Source organism: Opisthorchis viverrini, assembly GCF_000715545.1.
Source record: "Opisthorchis viverrini unplaced genomic scaffold opera_v5_6, whole genome shotgun sequence".
NCBI classification, from domain to species: Eukaryota; Metazoa; Platyhelminthes; class Trematoda; order Opisthorchiida; family Opisthorchiidae; genus Opisthorchis; species Opisthorchis viverrini.
The window spans coordinates 148,625-156,035 of NW_008751662.1; positions in this window are offsets into that span (position 1 = coordinate 148,625).

Here is a 7,411-nt window from a genome sequence, read left to right on the forward strand (position 1 = left end):
GGATGGGGACCGCGTGATCCTCACTGTGCCTGGTTGGAGACACTACAAGATATGGCATCCAACCGATGTCAGTGGCGTTCTGGTTGTCAGTTTCTATCCAGATTGCCTCAGTGAATGTGTGGAGGTTGATTGTGTTAAGCTAGCACTAAGTCCCTTCCCCGTCCACCTTTACTCTATTCTTTACAATAAGGTTTTCAAATAAGTCATGATTGTGCGGCAGTGAAGCATCTGCGTTGAACACTGATGTCATGCTGCTGATGAAGATGATGCTGATGATTGTCGCTAGAGAAAAGACATCTTGGCTTTTCAGCATAAATTCGCTACATTTACGAGGCGAAATCCGCACTGAAAACAATAATTTCACCTGCTCACGCCCCCCTTTCCATTTTTTTCATTAGAACAAAAGGTGCCCTACCCTTTGCACACACGTCAGTGCACTTGTATTTTTTTCAAAGCATCAAGCATTTAATGTAATTACTGTGTAGACCGTCTGCTGGTGTTAGTTCGGCAACTTTGGATAATTTGTGACCCTGTTGCGATGGCAACTGTTCTGAGAGCGTCAAACAGAGACTGTTAACCAAATTACGCTGTGCGGTGCAAAACAACTTTCCTGTGAGGCAGTTTGTAATTACAGTTTGCTACTTAACTGCAATCCCATTCATTTGTCTAGACAGAGAATCACAGTGATGGTTTAATTCAATTTATGAGGCCTCACATCGGTGTTACATTGAGGGTGTTTTTGAGATTTCTTTGAAAGATTGACTTTTAAAATTCCCGCAGATTCGCGCTAAACGATAGCCATCGAAGGCAGAAAATTTTGGACACCATAAAAAGGGAAACGAAGAAGCACAGTTATCCATTTGATTTTGTCATTGAAGCCTGAAGTTGCTACGGTGCTTTCACCTTTAATTTTTTTTTGAATGTCCAACATGAGTAGATGTCACCTGGAGTCAACTTCGGAAAGAGACACAGCGACGAATTGTCTTCAGTCTGTCAGGCGCTTCTGATATGGTCGTAACTCGTGCTCTAAACTATTTTATACAAAACCTGAATTGTAAGGTTTTGGCGCATGATGATTGATAAAAACAGTTTGTCGCTCACACCAACAATCATCTGTTCACATATGATTCGTTCTTTTGATTTAAACGGTTTGAACTCTGTCCAATCATGATGTGAAGTTGGCACCATTATAACGCACGAAATCTCTGACGGGTACGAGCGCAGTGTAGAATTTCCTGTGCTGCGCTACAGTTAGCTAGCAACCATAAATTCCTCATACCAATCTACAGTCCCAAGTAAAAACTATCCATATAAGCATACATGTGAACTTTTTTTCGGGCTCAAATCTCCCGTATTTATCGTCCAATCAAATACGTTTTAAGCCCCAACAACAATCCTTAGCATCCTGATTACCAATCCTGAGATTTACGCTTTTATTTATGAAATCGACACTGAGAGGTACTTCCGAGCAAGCAAGACACATTCGTTTGTCTCAATCAAGCCTTCTCAAGTGTGGCTCTCCTGGAGCAAATAGCTGTAACTAAGTTCTCTAGAGTTCTTTACAGATCTTAGGAAAATAGCGATTTCCCTCACGAATAAGTGACTGTGGTTCTCATAAAGGAAACTACTCACAAGGTTGCTGAAAATCCATCGACAGCCCACGACCGGTTTCGCCCTTCCACTTTGGGCTCATCAGTTAGGCGCAGTCCCCGAGTTTCCGTCAACCTTACGTTCTACTTGAACCCAAATTGCACTGTTTTCGAGAAATACACTCATTTGCAAATCAATTTGGTTCTCACTAAAGACTCAACTAAATCTCTCGTTTATGATGTCCTCCAGCTGAATGTGCTGCACACAGGCCGCCTCATGTTTCAGTTGGCACGACATTCGAGATATCACAGTATATTTTCCTATCCGTGACCAAAGGCGACAGGTCTAAAGTGACTTCTGTCAGCATAGAATTCCCAGCCCCTCGCCTTGGCGACCTCCGCTGAATAGCATTTTCCACGAAGTCTGTCAAGTTGCATCCCTCAGATTAGCTGAAACATTTGAAAGCTTATCTATTTAGTTACCTACCATAACTTGTTCGTGTCTAACCAATTCAACACTCACACACACACGCGCGCAGGCGACAAACACACAAGAAGACTTCGTGTCAGACACATTCTTCTTGTTCTGAGTTCTGGTCTGACTAAGTCATTGTTGCAGCCAATTTTAAACACCGAGTTTGGCACGCTTCAAAATTTCCATATTGTTCTAACCTATCCGCTTTGTGACCCGGTCAAACACTGGCCTGTAGGTTCTCAGCAAGCATGTCATTGTTTTGCACTCAGTCTACATATGATTTGATTCTGGCAATGAACACGATACCCATTACTGAGCACGTCCAATCCCCTATTGCGATCGCAAGTAGCTATTGGCCATTTGTCTGGCAAAAGTCGCATATTAAAGTAGTTCCACTAGACTCGGAACACCAGTGACGGATTTTTTTTATGCCCATGAAGGTTTCCGGATAGGAAATAAACCACAGCGACCACACACTTACAATGAGGCTGGAGCTGTTGTTGTCTGTCAAAATAACAAGACATGAGAAAGTGGTTCTTCAATCACAAGAGCAAAGAGTATGAAACAAGGAAAGAATGGCCGTGACATAGGGAAATATCGTTTTGAGACTTCGGAAGTGATCAATCAAACGTTGCGTTGTTTTTTTCTGATGAATCTGTAATTTTGATTAATGATCCAGGTCTTACATGCCTGTACAGAGCCCCCTGCCATGGATGACCCTCCACTTGGTAGCCCAGCGGCAAACAACCCTTTGCTCAGGTTATTCTCCGAATCTTGGTTTTGAATCTCTCTGACAGAATAACTGAATGAGCGTTATTCAGTTGGCCAGACTGACTTAAGCTTTTTCCTGGCACGTGTTATCAGCCACGGATGACTGACTACAGATGAACTCACAGTGAAGTAACCTGTACTCAGATCGTTGCAAGCCGTGTGTGCTCAAGCTATTTTAAGCCATTAGAGAGAAGTATACTTGAAGTATACTTGAAAACCAAGTATACGTGAAAACCAAATTGATTTGCAAATGAGTGTATTTCTCGAAAACAGTCCAACTGTGGTTCAAACAGAACATAAGGTTGACGGAAACTCGGGGACTGCGCCTATCTGATGAGCTCAAAGCGGAAGGGCAAAACCTGTTGTGGCCTTCGAAGAGTTTTCAGCAACCTTGTGAGTAGTTGCTTTTATGAAAATACGTGAAAGTACATTACCGCCAGGGAAGGTCATCACATCGACCCTATTTTCACACGCTGGACTGATGTCCGTTTTCCGATTAGTCTGTCACATGACAACCGCTCAAGCTGTATTATGCTAATTGGGATTTGCGGGTGTATATCCAGAAAAAATCCTTGAGAAACACGACCGAAAGAAGCTGTTCTGGAACCAACAAGTCCAGCTGGTGACCCATGGTAGTCAAGTAAAGTGGATGAAACTGAATGGTTGAGACCCACAATTCTCTCCACGAGGTATCAGGTGGCATGCGCCATTCAAGAGACGTATTCCAGCTACACACATATGGCTGCATAGTGCTGGCCACAATTCAAATTGATGGTCACCCAACGGAGTGTCCGGGGTGTTCAAGCGAGTCGTTGCACATATAGAGATAAAATCACTCAAATGAAACAACAAAAGGAACAACACAGAACGCCCTACTGTGTAACAAGATACAAGAAAGTACATGAAAACTCCCAATGAAATACAGTACAGCGCAAACAAAGTGGGCATGCGATTGTAACGATAAAAAACTGGCGATCTGCCAACCAAGATAAGAGGCAGTACATGGTAACTTACTAAATTTTCCCACAGACTAGAGCGATGGTGCACACCTGAACGAAAACCCATACATCAATAGATACACGCACACATACTACAAGGTGTTGAAGTGTCAAATCTGAAGACTGGAACACAGAATGAATATAAGGCACTCTAGCAACTGTACTCAAACGATATATGTAACTCCATCCAACATGGACAGCCATGGGAGCAAACGATAGCAAGTTGCATTTGGGAATCCAAACAGAACGGGGCATCCGATTTATGAAATAAGTTTACCTTGTCCTAGTTCACGTCAATTCATTTGCTTCTTAGTAGCAAATCCTCGATGATGCACTCTTGCAACCTCCGATTATTATATTTCTTTACTATTCCCGCTCCAGTACCTGGTCCCAGAAACAGAACTCACTGGCAACGAACACAGTGGCGAATTCCAACAAACGGGTGCATGCGAGTGCAAAAGTTACAACGGTCCCACGCCATTTCCAGGGCAATTTTTGACAATGGTTCACGCTGTCTTATAGGCGTCTCGTGAAAACCCATCAACATCGATCGTGCTTCTGTGTCGTGCCTGAACACTCGTCAGCTTTTGCTGAATTGATTGAATGATTGACTGGCCTGGATGCTTGCCGGCTCCCCTATTGAGATTTTGGTGGGGACAGGCGAATGAGTTACAGGTAGTGTAGCGATTGTACATAAACGATATAAGTAACTCCATCCAACCTGGGCAGCTATGTAAGCAAATGATAAAAAGTTGCATATGGGAATTCAAACAGAACGGAGCATCAGGTGACCGACGGAACAAAGACCACCAGGTAAGGATCAGGGAGGTCTTGGTCACATATCCAATTTGAACATAAGATAATCAATGAAACCATTATGCTAACCTTCAAGACAATTGATTACACTTAGGGCTAACTCCAGAGAAGCTATATATATATATCCAGATATCAACACCCACCTGAAGCACGACGCACCGCCCAAGAACTGTGCACTGAGGGCGCCACGTCTAATGACGAGACGTCTGCTACAAAATTGTCAAGCTCAGTGGACAATTTAGCTTCCAGCCGCAAGTTTCTGGAAAAAAAACATTTGAAGGACATCGATCAGGCCCAAGTTAAGTCGTTTATCTATTCTAATCATGAAGCATATGGGCTAGGCGCTTAGGAAGGAAATAAATTCGGGTGAGGTTTTTCCTCAGTCCGATGGCGAATGACGGGGATAGCCCAACTTCCTTGGACCACCCCTTAGATGTCGCATACGTGTAGGTGTGATGGTTTCGTCCTGGTGCAACATATTCAGTTGCTTAGGAACATCATAAACGAGAGATTCAACCGGCTTCAAAGTGAGTGACTTCAAAGGAGAACCAAATTTGGTTGCAAATGAGTGTATTCTGTCAATTCGGTACACTTTGGTTTCAAGTAGAACATAAGTTGACGGAAACTAGGGGACTGCACCTACCTCATTTGCCTCAAGAAGGACGAAACTGATCGTGGGCTGTCGATGAATTTTCAGCAACCTTGTGAGTAGTGTATTACGTTTATAAGTGTGATAGCACTTTTTGAGACCATACAATGTTCAGCGGAACGTAGCATGCGTTTGAAACCCTCGGTACAACAGCCAAGTAAGACAGCCAACTAAAGGACTTCCGTCTGATGCAAAAAATGTCAGTCTATAGAGGAAAATATTGGTAGCCCAGTGTAGCAACGGTATTTTTCTCAGCTTAGTTCCCGGTCTGAGCCTCCCAAGATAGCGTTCACGTCAAAACAACCACCAAGAAAGCACAAGGTGTACTGACGCCCAAAACGAAGTCAGGAACACTTGTACAGCGCTTCATATAAATAACATAGGCGGCAATAACTTGCTGGTAAATCTGACGCGTTCTGAATGCGGCATTGGCAACCGGCATTCGGCCAAATCTGAGTCATGATTGACCGTTGGGTCCAGACTTTCGACCAGTCAGATCTCGGCTCGATGCCGGTCCGTCAAGCGTCCCCAATCTTGCGTCGGATGGACTTCTCGACCAGAGCAGCACCTGAGTGTGAGCGGTAAAGCGGGATCCCTGTGGAGTTCCGCCTAACACCCAGGTATTGTAAATGATCGTTCATTTGCTCGCTGAGCCAGGCGATTTCGTTGCAAACGTTTCATCACTAATCAAAGTGACATCATCGGAGCGTAGTTGGGGGGCGTAGTGGTGCGTAACGATGAGTTGTACCAAGCACCAATGTAATTTCTGTGTGGGAGTCCATCGTAGATATGGAGCAGATTCGCACTTCCGAGAGGCTAAAAATAACATACAACAGATGTTGCATCCTTGTGTAAACCTTGGAGGTTAAGAATATGTGGGAACCTGGTTTATTATGCGGCAAAGTTTTCGTGGGCATCACAAGAAAAACAGTTTCATCTTAATGTGACAGCATATTACACCGGGAATGACTAAACAGAGTGTCCTGAATCCTTGAGAAAGACTTTCTTTGCTGTTTGAAGTCTCTTTTGTGAATAAATTTTGCAAGTATTTCATTTTCATTCTAAACTATTCCGCTTATCCTTCCGTTTACCACTCCGAATTCGACTCGGGCTATCTGCATTCGAATATACGCCTTTCGATAGAAATCACAACATAAAGTAATCATGGGATTCCTTGCGTTAGCAACCAGAGACCGTTTGCGTCGGATGGACTTCTCGACCAGAGCAGCACCTGAGTGTGAGCGGTAAAGCGGGATCCCTGTGGAGTTCCGCCTAACACCCAGGTATTGTAAATGATCGTTCATTTGCTCGCTGAGCCAGGCGATTTCGTTGCAAACGTTCGTTTCATCATCAAAGTGACATCATCGGAGCGTAGTTGGGGGGCGTAGTGGTGCGTAACGATGAGTTGTACCAAGCACCAATGTAATTTCTGTGTGGGAGTCCATCGTAGATATGGAGCAGATTCGCACTTCCGAGAGGCTAAAAATAACATACAACAGATGTTGCATCCTTGTGTAAACCTTGGAGGTTAAGAATATGTGGGAACCTGGTTTATTATGCGGCAAAGTTTTCGTGGGCATCACAAGAAAAACAGTTTCATCTTAATGTGACAGCATATTACACCGGGAATGACTAAACAGAGTGTCCTGAATCCTTGAGAAAGACTTTCTTTGCTGTTTGAAGTCTCTTTTGTGAATAAATTTTGCAAGTATTTCATTTTCATTCTAAACTATTCCGCTTATCCTTCCGTTTACCACTCCGAATTCGACTCGGGCTATCTGCATTCGAATATACGCCTTTCGATAGAAATCACAACATAAAGTAATCATGGGATTCCTTGCGTTAGCAACCAGAGACCGTGTTTTTTTAGAGTTTTGATATGTCAGCAAGCCACGTTTGGCAGACGGCCATTCCTAGTGGATTACTTCACGCTAAGAAGTACGCCTCGATAGTTTCGACAAAAAAACAGCGTATATCGTAAGGTGTGTGGTCTTGACGCCGCCATCCTGTCAACCGTCTGGTCACTTGAATTATCTGAATTGTAAATCGCGTCACTTGCTGTCTTGGTTCGCTCACCAAATACACATTAACTCGTCCGTGGAAGAAATGGAGT